Source organism: Crocodylus siamensis, chromosome 1 (assembly GCF_052110815.1).
Source record: "Crocodylus siamensis isolate JL-2025a chromosome 1, ASM5211081v1, whole genome shotgun sequence".
NCBI lineage: Eukaryota > Metazoa > Chordata > Crocodylia > Crocodylidae > Crocodylus > Crocodylus siamensis.
The window spans coordinates 266824862-266838520 of record NC_143395.1 but is presented as its reverse complement, the minus strand read 5'-3'; the positions used below and the strand labels follow the sequence as shown (position 1 = coordinate 266838520).

Here is a 13659-nt window from a genome sequence, read left to right as displayed (position 1 = left end):
AGATAGAAGTGTCAAACTTCCATCCTCCCCCTCCCCCCCCCACTTCCCGGGGCAGATCCAGACTACAAAGAGACTCATAAATTTGATCTGGACCCGCCTCCAGCAGCAGAAAAAGTGGCATTAATCACCATGGATTTCTAATCTGTAGGAATTGAAGCACCTGTTACTCACCCCTCCATTGCTCACCCCCAAGGGCTCCATATGCTAGAATTTGGCACTGGTCCCCACCCCACTTATAACATCCCCAAATATCTTATTCAGCTTGTGAACCATTTCTTTGACACCTTTGATTTAAGGAAAGAGATTGAAAATTGCTGATTTAATTAGTATCTGACCAGTATCTAAAACCTTTCCAACTTCTAAAGGTTTCAAGACCTAGGATCCAAATTTAGCATTTTCAACTAATTTCTGATTTCAATGATAATTTAAACCTTCCATTCTAACTATATAAAGTCACTTTAGTGAAGAAAGGTCCATTGCCTAGAGTGTCAAAACGCTTTCAAAATGCAGTTTGGTGCTATAACCAGTTGCATATTAATTGAGAGATATAGATTTCATAGACATAAGGGCTGGAAGGGACCTCGGGAGATCATCGAGTCCAGCCCCCTGCCCAAAGGGCACGAAGTCAGCTGGGGTCATAGGATCCCAGCAAGATAAGCATCCAATTTACTCTTGAAGGTGTTCAATGTAGGAGCTTGAACCACCTCCGCTGGCAGACTGTTCCAGACCTTGGGGGCTCGGACAGTAAAGAAATTCTTCCTTATGTCCAGCCTGAAACGGTCTTGCAGGAGTTTGTGACCGTTCGACCTCGTCATCCCTTGGGGCGCTCTGGTAAACAGACGTTCCCCCAGATCCTGGTGTTCACCCCGATAAACTTATAGGTGGCTATCAGATCACCCCTGAGCCTGTGCTTTTCCAGGCTAAAGAGTCCCGTGGCTCTCAGCCTGTCATCATAAGATCTGTTTTCCTGACCTCTGATCATGCGCGTGGCTCTCCTCTGGACTCTCTCAAGCTTCTCCACATCCTTTTTGAATTGTGGAGCCCAAAACTGGACGCAGTACTCCAGCTGCGGCCTCACCAAGGCCGAGTACAAGGGGAAAATGACGTCCCGGGATTTGCTCGAGAAGCATCTATGGATGCACGTCAGCGTTTTGGTCGCTTTACTAGCCTCAGCATCGCATTGGAGGCTCATGTTCATCTTGTGGTCAATGATGACCCCCAAGTCTCTTTCTTCTGTAGTGCTAACCAATGTAGCACTGCCGAGCCTATAAGGATGCTGCAGGTTTTTTGTCCCAAGGTGGAGAACCTTGCATTTATCGGTGTTAAACACCATGAGGTTCTCGTCTGCCCATTTGCTGAGCTTGTCCAGGTCAGCCTGGATCACCCACCTATCTTCTGGCGTGGATGCTTTGCCCCAAAGTTTGGTGTCATCGGCGAACTTGGCCAGTCCACTCCTGACTCCGATGTCGACATCGTTAATGAAGATGTTGAACAGGATGGGTCCCAGGACAGAGCCTTGAGGGACCCCACTGGTCACAGGGCACCACGATGAGCGACTGCCATCAATCACAACCCTCTGGGTCCGACCACGAAGCCAATTTCCCAGCCAGCGGATCGTGGTGGAGCCAAAGCCACACCTGGCCAGTTTGGCCAAGAGGTGATCATGGGATACCAGATCAAAAGCTTTTTTGAAGTCAAGATATATGACATCAACCTCTTCTCCCTTGTCCAGGTGATAGGTCTCCTGGTCATAGAAGGAAATGAGATTGGTCAAACAAGACCTACCCGCAACAAACCCGTGTTGGCTGTCCCTTAGAATGTTAGCCTGGGCCAGTCCCTCAAGGATGGCCTCCTTAATAAACTTTTCTAGGATCTTCCCCGGGATAGAAGTCAGGCTAATGGGCCTGTAGTTAGTCGGATCCACTCTCCTCCCTTTCTTGAAGATCGGCACCACACTGGCCTTCTTCCAGTCTTTGGGCACTACACCAGAGCGCCAGGAGTTTTCAAAGATCCATGCCAGGGGCTGGGCTATGACGCTCGCCAGCTCCTTGAGTACCCTGGGGTGAAGATTGTCAGGGCCAGCTGACTTGAAGGTATCCAGCTTCTCAAGGTGTTCCTTCATGAGGTCAGCATTGATGGAGGGTAGGGGATCCCCCTCACCCAGATTTCCCTGTCCCATAGCAGGCATGGGCATCCCATGTGACTGATGAAAGACTGACGCAAAGTACCTATTTAATAGGTTGGCTTTTTCCTGGGCGTCAGTTGTCAGTTGCCCCATCTGGTTTAGCAGGGGTCCAACGTTGCCCTTGCTTTTCCTCCGGCTCCCCACATATCTGAAAAAGGACTTTTTGTTGTCCTTGATGCCTGAAGCTAGTTGGAGTTCAGTTGCAGCCTTGGCTTTCCTGGTTTGGTCCCTGCAGGACCGGACCAGCGCGGAAGAATCCTCCTTGGAGGATATAGTTTCTTTAGTATGCCATCTATGCAACCTACTAAAACTAGTAATTCATTAATATATGTGTTACAGTAGCTTATATTTGGTCAGATGGCATCCTAGCTGTTGCATAGTTTCTGAAAAGTACAAGAAACACTAGAGTTCTCCAAATGTACGTAGTCATAGAATCTGTACTCCAGAGGGAGTTCTGGAAATGTAGCTCTTGACAGTGATTCTTTACTGCCCCCAGTGCAAGTCTATAAAGCACCTACCATTGTTAGACATTATTGAAAAAGTGAAAATATAATACATTTTATTAAATTAAGTGAAATTGATGATGCTTTATTGGGCTATTGCATGCTGAAAGTTAAAAATTCTTTGAAAAATATTTGGAGACCTCACTGATATGGAATTTCACCTTTTGAAGTATAATGTGGCAATTGTTTCTTGCTTGCAGAACTTCACAAGAGGATCTTGTAGACTGGTAAATACCCTCTCCAGATAAAAATGCAGAATTTTATTTAAAATTCCCCAGTTTGAAATTAAGCCAAGTGACTTGCGTTAACACTCTGACTCTTGAGAAAAAGTTACAAAACTGACACCTGCTAATTTGTATTACCCAAGCCTACCAGAATCAATTTGAGTTGGACCTGAAACATTACAAAAGTGTGTATTTCCTATCAAAACCCATCAGGAAGTCAAACTACTAAACCAGTAGCCTTAGATGCTCAGAGTTTGTTACCGGGGGGGCAGGGGACAGACCTGATTTTTTGCTTATAGAAATCCATTATACAAATATATAGTAAAGGTAGAATTGTTAGTTAGAACTGGTAAAAATAGGAGAGTTTGAATGCATATGCTAATTAATGTTCAAGTAATAAACAGTAGACAAAGATCTTGTGTAAAGTATTATACTGTTAATTTAGGAAATCTGGGGAGGCCAATGAAAAATAAGTATATTTTAATTTTCTCCCATTAAACTGAAATATATAAAATACATATATATTTTCTCTCTTTTACCTAGAATGTAATAACTATTATTTTAGCATTCATTATAGAAGTTACAAATGAAAAAGATACATTAATAAATCCAGCCTGTCCACTACCAATTCAGGCAAATTACCTGTAAAACTAAGACTTTTTCTCTGTTCTACTTTCAGAAAGGGCTGACCAGAAAACAAGAATTTAAGGTTGGTTATTCAAGGTGCAGTTTCATAATGAAACAAAACTGAGACTTTGTGATTTTTTTCAGAAAGTAGCATGAGAACATTTCGACCCACAATAGCCACAAGTGGTTAAAGTGCTTGCCTGAGATGTAGAAGATCAAGATTCAAGTGCCTGTTCAGCCTGATTAAAGACAGGAATTTGAATCTAGGTCTCCACATGCCCGTGAGTGGGTTTTAACAACCAGCTTTAAGGTTCTGTGTTGAATTGTTTAGAGAGACATTTACACCTAGATATTTCGCATTTCAACCATCAAGCTTTGCTTATTCTTAAGTAGGTTTTACTCACTGGATGCATCTACATGTTCATTAATGAGCTTTTGCTACTGCACTTTAAATGTAGTACCTCTAACGTGAGGTACTAAATAAATGTGCATTAGATTGCCCTAATACATAGTAGGGAAAGGACATGCTTTTTTAGTGATGCTAAATGTACAGTAGCCTATTTTTACTGCTCATTAATGTAAAACAAATATTGGACTTTCCCATGCAGCAAAATTGCAAAGTAAAGCCACAACACCTCATTCAAAAATTACAGTACCGTGCATATGCCTGCCCATTTAGGGCCCTTAAATCTGAGTAGCCTCATTTGCTTAACTTGAATAATAATTTTTTTTATTGATTGAAATCTAGGAATCCATTTTGGCCAAACATTTCAAACTTTTAAGTTTTTGGGTTGTTTATTTTTCCTTGTTTGAGGGACTTGCCTTTTTAACTGTACAAAGAAATCTGTGCTTCACTATTTTGTGAAGAAAACACTACAAAAAGATTTTATCTCCAGTGGTAGCTGGGGATAGATCTTGCATTTTTCTACAGATTGGTATTACTGATTGAGTTCAAATGAAGACAATTGGATTAATTATATTTTGTTGCTTTTGAACTCATTTAATCTGAGAGTCTGTATTTTGCTTTCCTTTTATTGTAAGAACGAAAGGTGGAATTGCAAGATTATCTAGTGGGTCTGTTGCTCATCCTTACAAATGAAAAAAGCTTGGTAGCAAGAAAATTTGAACGTTCAGTTTTTTTATTCACTTAATTCACTTAATTGCTTTTTTTTGGCTGCATAAGAAATCTGTGTCAGCAAGCTGTACATATAAAAATATCTAAAAGTAGAATACAAATATAATAGAAAATAAAATAAAGGAAATACATTACATTGGTGAATTTTCACTGGGTTTATTTAACAGAGACATTGGTAATGTTACTTTAGTATTCTGAAGTCTGGGATTATGGTTACTATGGGATGCTACCATATATATTCTTATTGAGAAGTCCTGCTTAATGTAAGAAGAATAAAACCAAGAGAGAATCACAGATACTACTTTAAAATCCCATAGAATTCAATAGAATTAGACAGTATTCCTACAGAATTAAAATATCCTACCATAAAAAAAAAATTCTACAGAATTATACAGGCTGGCTTAATTTTTTTTTACAGGCAGGTTATCTCTATTAATCTTCATTTTGGTTAATAAAGATAACATAATGGCTAACTTCAGTGGTTGCTTTCAGTGAAAATGCATCCTGGATTTTCACTGAGAGCAACCACTAAAGTTAACCATTAGGGAAAATCTCTTTGAATTATTGATTATTGATACCTGTGAGTAAAATACTGTCAAGTGATTTTTGATGGGTTCCTTTTTATCAATAAGCTGTGATGTGGGACCTTCAGCAATGGCAAGTTCTGCCACTGGGGATTTAATATTAAGAATCAATCTGTTGGGTACAACAATTTAAATGGACCCTTGGGGATTCCTGTCTTGATAATGAGATTGAAAATTATATTAAATATATTTACTTTTTCTATGCTATCATTTTACAGTGTCATAGAATCACAGAGAAGTAGGGCTGAGCTAGAAGGAACCTCCAGAGATCATCTAGTCTAACCCCCTCCCTGAGGCAGAATTGTCCGTATCCAAACTATTCTATATGTGGCAGAGTGGCCAGTGGGCTCACAATCAGCCCAGACTGTTAGCTTGAGCACAAAGGATTCAGGCTCCATTGGCAGAGACAATGTTTCTTCTTCCTACCAATCAGGGGAAGGTAGGAATAAGCTTACCCCGCCCTGACCCAGGAGCAGGGAGGTAAGGGGGAAGAGGACCTGAAAGGGAACTAACCCCTTGAGCTTCTTGATTGGTCCACTCCCAAAGGGAAACCCCTGAGGAGAGGGGACAATTCACCTCTGGGCACAGAGGGGAGTCTAGGGCCCCTGTTTGTTAAGGGTGGTGTCATAGTTCCTGGGCCCTCTTTATTGAGTGACCTGGGAGAGGGTAATGATGTTCTGTTAGGTGATGGGATCTTTCTGTGGGTTGCCATTTCTTCTTCGGGCACAGTTGCTGTACCATTGTGGTGGTCTGGTTCCTTACACTGTTGGGATTCCTGTTATAACCCTGCATTGCATTGTAAAGAACTAAGCTGTTTTTATATTCAAACGCATTGTATGGGTTATTTGTATATATGTGTATTTCGTTTGGTGTAAGCTTATACTGTATGTTTAATTGTTGTCCCATCACTGCCAGATATTCCTGTCGCTGATTTGTAGACTAAACCTTGCTTTATTTTTTAGTGCTCCTTTGGCTGCTGCTGGGAGGGCCCTGGTGAGGGAACAAAGCTGCAAACTAATTGAAAGTCCATAGAGGGTTAGGCCTCCGCTTGAGTGTGAGGTTAAAAACAAAGGGTTATTGCCTATGTAAACCTATATAGGTAAGTAACACTAGTATAGATATAGATAGAGATATGTAAATAAGTTCATGGTTGTAATTTTCATATCACGTTGCACCATTAAACCAGTAAATACAGCAAAAGCTTTGTTATCCGGCACCCACGGGGAATGGGGGTGTACAAGATAACAAAATATGCTGGTTAACTGAGAGGCCCAAACGGCATCTTTTCCTATTCAGGCCACCGCCTCTCCTGCTGCATTGCCACCCCTCCCACACGTCCCGAGTGAGAGGGAGGTGGGCCCCACACAGGCTGCTATTCCCCAGGGCCGTTGCAGTTCGGCAACACAGGCTGCTTTGCCTTGGGCTGTGGGGGCTCAGCAAAACTGGAAGTACTACAGTGGGCACTTCTGGTTTTGCTTTTACCTTACAAGCTGGCATGCCACGCTATCATGTCACCTGTCCTGTCATGTCACCTTTTAAGCACCTTTTCTGTGAGCTGACCATGCCTAGCTCCTTCAGCCTCTCTTCATGCTTGCCAAGCTGTTTATCATCTTTGTCATCCAAATCCAGACACTCTTTAACTTCTCCATATCCTTCTTAAAATGTGGAGCCCAGAACCTCACACAGTACTCCAGATGAGGCTTAGCTAGTGCTCCAGCATTTTGCACCTAATGCTTCTATGGATGCATCCAAAAACCTCATTTGCCTTTTTGGACTCATATTGAGCCTCTGATCTACCAACACTCCGAGATTCTTCTCTGTAGTGCTTCTGTTCAGCCAGGTATCACCCATTTTGTATTTGTGTTTTTGATTATTCTTCCCAAGGTGTGATACCTCACATTTGTCCACATTTAACTTCATCCTATTATCTTCAGTTCATCTTTCCAGTCTGTCAAGATGCTTCTAAAGTGTGCTTCAACCTCCAACATGTTCACGATCCTTTCCAGTTTTATGTTGCCTGCAAACTTGCTGAAAAAGCTTTCTATGCCAGTATGCCAAGCTTTCTGTGCCAAGTTCATTAATAAACACATTGAACAGTACTAGGCCCAGGGCAGCTCCTCCTTGTCCCTCCCCATAAGTCTCCACCCAAAACCTCCTGCCATTATGACATGGATCTATTATAATTACCCGTTGTTTGCAGCTACTGAGATAGATGTCTTTCTACCTTCTAGGAAATTTCATCCAGCCCACATTTTCCCAATTTGTTTATGAAAAGATAATATAGGACCTTGTTAAAAGCCTTGCTTAAATCCAAATAAACTACATCCACAGCATTGCCTTCATCTACCCAAGTAGTTACTTTGTCAAAGGAAACCAAGTTTGTTTGGCACATTTTTCCTATAATTTCAGTAGTTTTTCTATATAATATCTTTAAAATGGGTTTTTACATATGGCTTGGAGTCGTGATAGAAGGTTGCTCTAGTTACTTAAACAATGAAAGTTTGTTGAGTTAAATCTCTCTTTCAGTAATGACTGAATTGAACATGTCTTCAATAATTGATTAACATGGAGGATAGACAAATCTTAAAAATTTACTGAAAATACTTAAAGTTACACTTTAGCCTTCTAATTGATCATGAGCCAAGAAACCCCATTATTTTGTAGGAAAAATATCTTTAGCAAGAACAAATAAGTTTCACTCCTTGCTGCTTTGTAAATATTTGACATTAGCTTCAATTTAAATTACATAAATGCATCCAAATGTACAAAAGTAGAACCAATATGAAATATCAGAAGAACATCCCACATCTGATACACCTTTTATTAAAAATTTATTTTAAACAATAAAATATTTTAAGCTATCTATTTATTCTTGTCACAGTTGGGGTCAATTTCTTTCCACTTCTGAACTCTGTGTTCCCTCCTGGGATTGATTCTCAAAATAAAACGTTTTTAAAGACCTATTAAAACATTTCTGAGTTTTAGTAAAGGTAGGCATAATCTCTGGATTTGGTTTTTAAACATACATCTCAGCATGCAAATTCTTTTCCTAGAAGCCTTGCCTAGAGCAAGATCCTGTGATTCAAATGCCTAGCCCTTGAGACAGAGCTGACTACTACCTAACTCATGTTGCTCCAAACACCTTCCACATGGTTTGCACTACGAAATATCTTCTCCTTCCTTATCTACCCAGTGGTTGCTATGATGTGTCTGGGTGCATTTTTCTTTTCTCTCCCTATATCCAAATATTCTAGGTAGTTACTTTCTATATATGCTCATTGAACAAGGACTAATGTGATCCTTGATAGAAACACTAATGGAAAAAATGCAATAAGTGGCTCTGCAGTCAATAAAAAAAAGTTTATGTACTATAATTTTACTATATCAATTCAACCTAAAAAGGTTCTCAAAATGACACTGTTTTGTGACTGTCATCAAAGATGTGGCTGAAGGTCATGTAACGGGAGACATTAATACTATCGATGTTATGTTTCCTGAAAAAAGGAGTGATTTACTATTAGGAACGGTAGAATGCAGGCTCAGTAACTCTATCATCTACAAAGTGATAAAGCAGTTATAAATATGTTTTGTGTGACAGGAAGGGGGGCAAAAATCCTTACCATAACTCTGGTGTGACCCTGCAATGAAAATAATGGGTAACAGAATCATTCATTGATAAGAAATTGAGTCTACTATGCTCTGTTTTCCTGGATAATGTTTTAGTAGGCACAGTTGAGTTCTTCACACCATGTGCCAAGGATAAATTGCTTCAATAAAAATTCTATTTAAGGTAAAGAAAAGTATCTTCAAGATTTTAACACATTTGAGTAAATGAATGAATACATGTAATCTGGTAATTGGCAACCATAGATTTTTAAAAACATTACATTGGCCCAAATTAGTTAAATGCTGAAAATTACCTTTAACATATCACTAATATTCTTCTTAGCTGTAATACTTGCCTGTGAGTGTAAGAAAGTGTCTAACTCATAGTGAATATGCTCTGAAGTATGGATTTTGCAGATAGGCAAAATAGGCTGAACAAAACAATTCCAATGGATGATTAGTTTTCTGGCCCATATATTTATTATATGATGGCCATCAATATTGGGTATTGTTTCCCATGGGTGACTTTTTATTTGACATAACAATAAAAAGGTTGTGTATAGTTAATGCTTCCCAAAAAGAAGGTCCAAGCTCTAACAGGCATTGCACTTAAGATGTGATTAACTAGTTAATATTAAATAGTGCCCTGGCCACATGTTCAATTAGTTAATAGGCAACAAGGAAAGGAATAAACCATATATATTTTCATGTAATTTGAGTAACAATTTTGTGGCTAGTTCCTATCATGCCTTTAATTGAATATGTGGCCAGCCTCTGGAATACATGGGAGCCTTTCAAGACTCCTGCTGTACTCCAGATGCTGAAAGTACCCCTCAGCTACTTGGGGCTACTAGCCAAAGTATGTACCATGCACTCCCCTGTCTGGGAGCCTCACTCAACTGATCAGGGATCCCAGCCAAAAGAGGACACCATGCTGAGAGCCCTGGTCAGCTGATATGCTCCCAGAATGATGCACTCCTCTGACTGGGACTCCCAGCCAGGGGACTGCGTGGTGTGCTCCTGCATCATAGAGCTCTGATCAGCTGATAGGGTCTCCCAGTTGGGGGAGCATAGGGAAACAAGCCTGCTACTTGCTGGTACTGGTGGAGCCTGGGCATCCATCTGCACCAGCAAGATGGCATGATTGGATCTGATGTAGAATCCCACAATCGAGCCTCGTGCCACACATGTGTGGCATGGCAGGAAGCGTGATTGTTGGGATCTGACATCAGATCCCATTGTGCCTTTACTTTAACATCTGTCAGAGCCCCCAAAGAGATTACGTTTCAAGCACCACCTCCTCTGTGCTTTATGGCTGACATCCTGCTCCATAAATTTTGCAGATGGAGGGACGGGGGGGGAGGGGGCATTTCCTGCCATCTCTTGAGTATCAGGACTATATTTGGAAGCAGTTAATTTGTAGAAGCATGGAAGTCCAGTAATCTCAGGCTTGCCCCTCTTGTTAGGCTTGTCTCTGAATGGTCATTCTGGAGTTAATCCTAATCCAGCCATAAATATAAGGAAATACAGCAATACATAGGGCCTTATTATACATTAATTTTAGGTGGCTCCTGGAGCTCTCTGCCCCTGGACTGACCACACATTGACACTTGAAACTAGTTGTAAGGGCACTTGAGGCAACTTAAGGTTATGCCACTTCATGGCATGTTTAACTGTGATTTGTATTACCCACCTCATGTTCATCTGCAGATGTTTGTGTGACAAAAGGAGCCAACTCTAAGCTTGGTCGTAAGACTGCCCATTCCTTTTTCCTTGGGCCAACTGCCCACCTCTTTCACCTGCCATGCCATGATGTCCTAATGTTCTGATGCCAATAGGCAGGAAGCTGCCCTTCCATCTGCCCTGATGTCAAGGGCCAGATGTACATGTTTCAACCAGCCCTATATGTGTCCCATGCCTCACAGATTTTTCTAGGCCTAGCACCTGGCTTCCCTTTTGGTGCTCACACCGGGCCTTCCATATCCAGCCTAGCACCCAGCCTCCAGTCAAGTGGCGCACACTGGCCCTTGTCAACTGCCTCCTCTTCCCCTAGGGCCTTACAACTGCTCCCTATAGCACTCTGCCCTCCTACTCGGGCTGCTTAACTGCCTCATCTCTGTGACTACTCCAAACTCTAGTTAGCACTAACACCAATAAATGTTTGAGGATCTTGAAGTGCAACATGCAGCAAGGCCCTTAGTTCATATGAGCAATAATAAATACAAATGCCACTTTTGTCTTAGCAAATTACCACCAGTGGTAACTGCTTAAGTTTTCTTTCTGACTGCTATCTGTAGAATCCAGTGTACCTCTATCTAGAGTATCTCATGTGAACAGTACTTGGAAAGAGAATAAAATGAGTTACTTGGGTAGAAAGAACTTGTTTCTGGCAGCATACATGCAGACATTGTTACTTTTGCACTGCCAGCACTGAACTAGTGGTCTGCCTTTTTTTCTGTCTTCTTCTGCAGACAGAGTTTACTTTACAAAATAATCAAATTAAGGAAACCTGCCACAGCTGTTTTGAGAAGTATTTACTGTCCAAAATCCATAATGACAATTGTCATGAGCTAGTGGTGTTAGATTTTCTGCTTTACTCATTCTAACTTTAGTTTTTGATGGCAATATGGGCTGGAGAGAAGCATCCCAGAATGCTTTGCACCTCAACTGCAGACTCCCCGTCGCAGGGCAGGTGTATTAGTCTTGGCCCAACTTACCTGCTATAGCCGAACACGGAGGTGTGCTCTAGGGCCCGTTGGCTTCTGGCCTGGGCCACTGTAGACACGTGGCTGCATTTCCAGAATCAAAAGTGAATGTCTGTTTACTCTAGGCAATGTAGGCTAATCTGTGAAAGCCTTGAGTCTTTTGACTGTCTGTACTAAGCAAAACAGTTAATCCAACTCATTAAGCTAAGTCTCCCACACAGCAGAATTTCTACATGTAAAAGTAAGTATATATACAAATATATACACACACACACACACATATACACACATACAGAAATATATAGATAGATAATGTGTGTATGTATGTGTGTGTGTGTGTATATATATATGTTTCTTTAAGATAACATTATACATGTATCAGAAAATATATGTTGTTAAATGCATTACATTATTAGAGAATCACATAATTTTCACAACTTTACTCTATTAGCCAGGTCATTTGCTTTACCAGACATTTAATTGCTAAGTAAATTCACTCTTAGGTACTGTAGTACCTGCAGCAAAACACATACCACATGCATGTTATGTTTCTTGATCTACTACTTTTGAGAGCCAATAGCAGCGGGCAGGTCTGCCCCTGGGGGCGATGAATTGGGGTGACTTCCCTGGGCCCTGAGCTTTGTGGGGGCCCCACAGACAGTGGCATATAGGCCCTATGCTGCTGGCACCAAACGCCACTGGCTCTGTTGCTGGCTTCAGTCACTCGTCAGCCCTGCCCTGTCTCTGCTGGCTCTGGCCGCTCGCCACTACCCCCACAAGCCCCACACAGGATGATATGCCCCAGGCCCTGCATACCCTAGGGGATAGCTCTGGCAGCAGGCTGTTATTCCTAGGAACTCTTCTACAACCTCAGAAGCATTAAATATAAATGAAAAGGAGTCAAATTAATGCAAGACTTCTGAAAATTAATGGTGTAATAGCAAGCACATTTAAGTTCTTCTGCTAATGAGCAGCAGTGGTGCAAGCCTAAGCATTCTGCACACCAGTGTACTTCATCTCTGTTTTGGAGCAGGTATAAGGGCATTTATTTTCTATTTCTTCCCAGTCCTTGGCTAGTGTACTAGTACTACCCAAAGAGTTTTCAATTAGAATTAATTCTCTATGGTGTCATTAGTAATATCAGGCCCTTTCCAATGGGAAACTGAGCAAAGAAACCACTCCATATTATATAAGTATTGTAATCCCTAAGTTGTATGGCTAAATATAAGTTTTATGGTTAAAATCCACTCATGCTGAAATCAGTGGAACCAGAAGTCCATTTACTTTCTATTTTCCTGATTCATTTTAGACTACTAATGTGCACTTTTTCTTTATTCAGACAACAATATTTTTCTGTTAGAACAGTAAACAAGTAGGTAGGGCTATTCCTTACTTACCTAGAGAAAAGATATACATACAGTGAATCACAGAAGTATGTCTGTAGTCAGCATTACTGAAATAAAAGGGAAAACTGAAGTGATTATTTTAAAATATATTTGTTTTTTGTACAGATATAAAAAGGTAGAGGCCTGATGGGAGTGCAGCTGTTTGACTGTTGCAGGAAGTGTATGAAAAGAAAAGTGCTTTAGCAGTAATGAAACCACACTGCTTGGATACTTTCCCCCCTCCCTCTGTATTCCTCTCAAGCCTCCAGCTTCCAAAGATATGACACACATCAAACAAAACACACCATTGTCAAAGGCCCAGTGAACAACACAAGTATAACAGCCTGAAATGCTCTGGGGATGCTCTGCTACCAATTCCAAGATTATATTCTAGAATGCTAATAATGTCACTGGCCCAGTTTGTGGATAACACCACGTTATGGGGAGCATGGCCATGCCAGAAGATAGGTTGCAGATACAGGTGGACCTGGACAGGCTGGAGATTGTTTGCCCCCCCGATGAAGTTCAACACTCAGAAGTGTAAGGTGCTCCATCTGGGGGCAATCTCCAACATACCTACAGGCTCAGCAGTAATTTGACTTGCACCACAGCTGGAAGGGACCTAGATGTAGTGATCAACCATCACATGAACATGAGCCAGCAGTGCTATGCTGTGGCCAGCACGAACAACAACATGCTGGCATG

At 41.2% G+C, this 13659-nt stretch overlaps 1 protein-coding gene and 1 long non-coding RNA gene across 2 annotated transcripts in view; one reads left to right on the top strand and one right to left on the bottom strand.

Annotated features, from left to right (window-relative positions):
• IL1RAPL1 (interleukin 1 receptor accessory protein like 1) overlaps positions 1 to 13659 on the top strand; it is a 1351669-nt gene that overhangs the window by 228920 nt on the left and 1109090 nt on the right. The window lies entirely within an intron of this gene.
• Positions 1 to 13659, bottom strand: part of LOC149874462 (uncharacterized) — a 48212-nt gene that overhangs the window by 17729 nt on the left and 16824 nt on the right. Inside the window, exon 2 of the long non-coding RNA XR_016439948.1 lies at positions 12967 to 13022. This is a non-coding gene — a long non-coding RNA (uncharacterized LOC149874462). The remainder of the gene's footprint in view (positions 1 to 12966; positions 13023 to 13659) is intronic.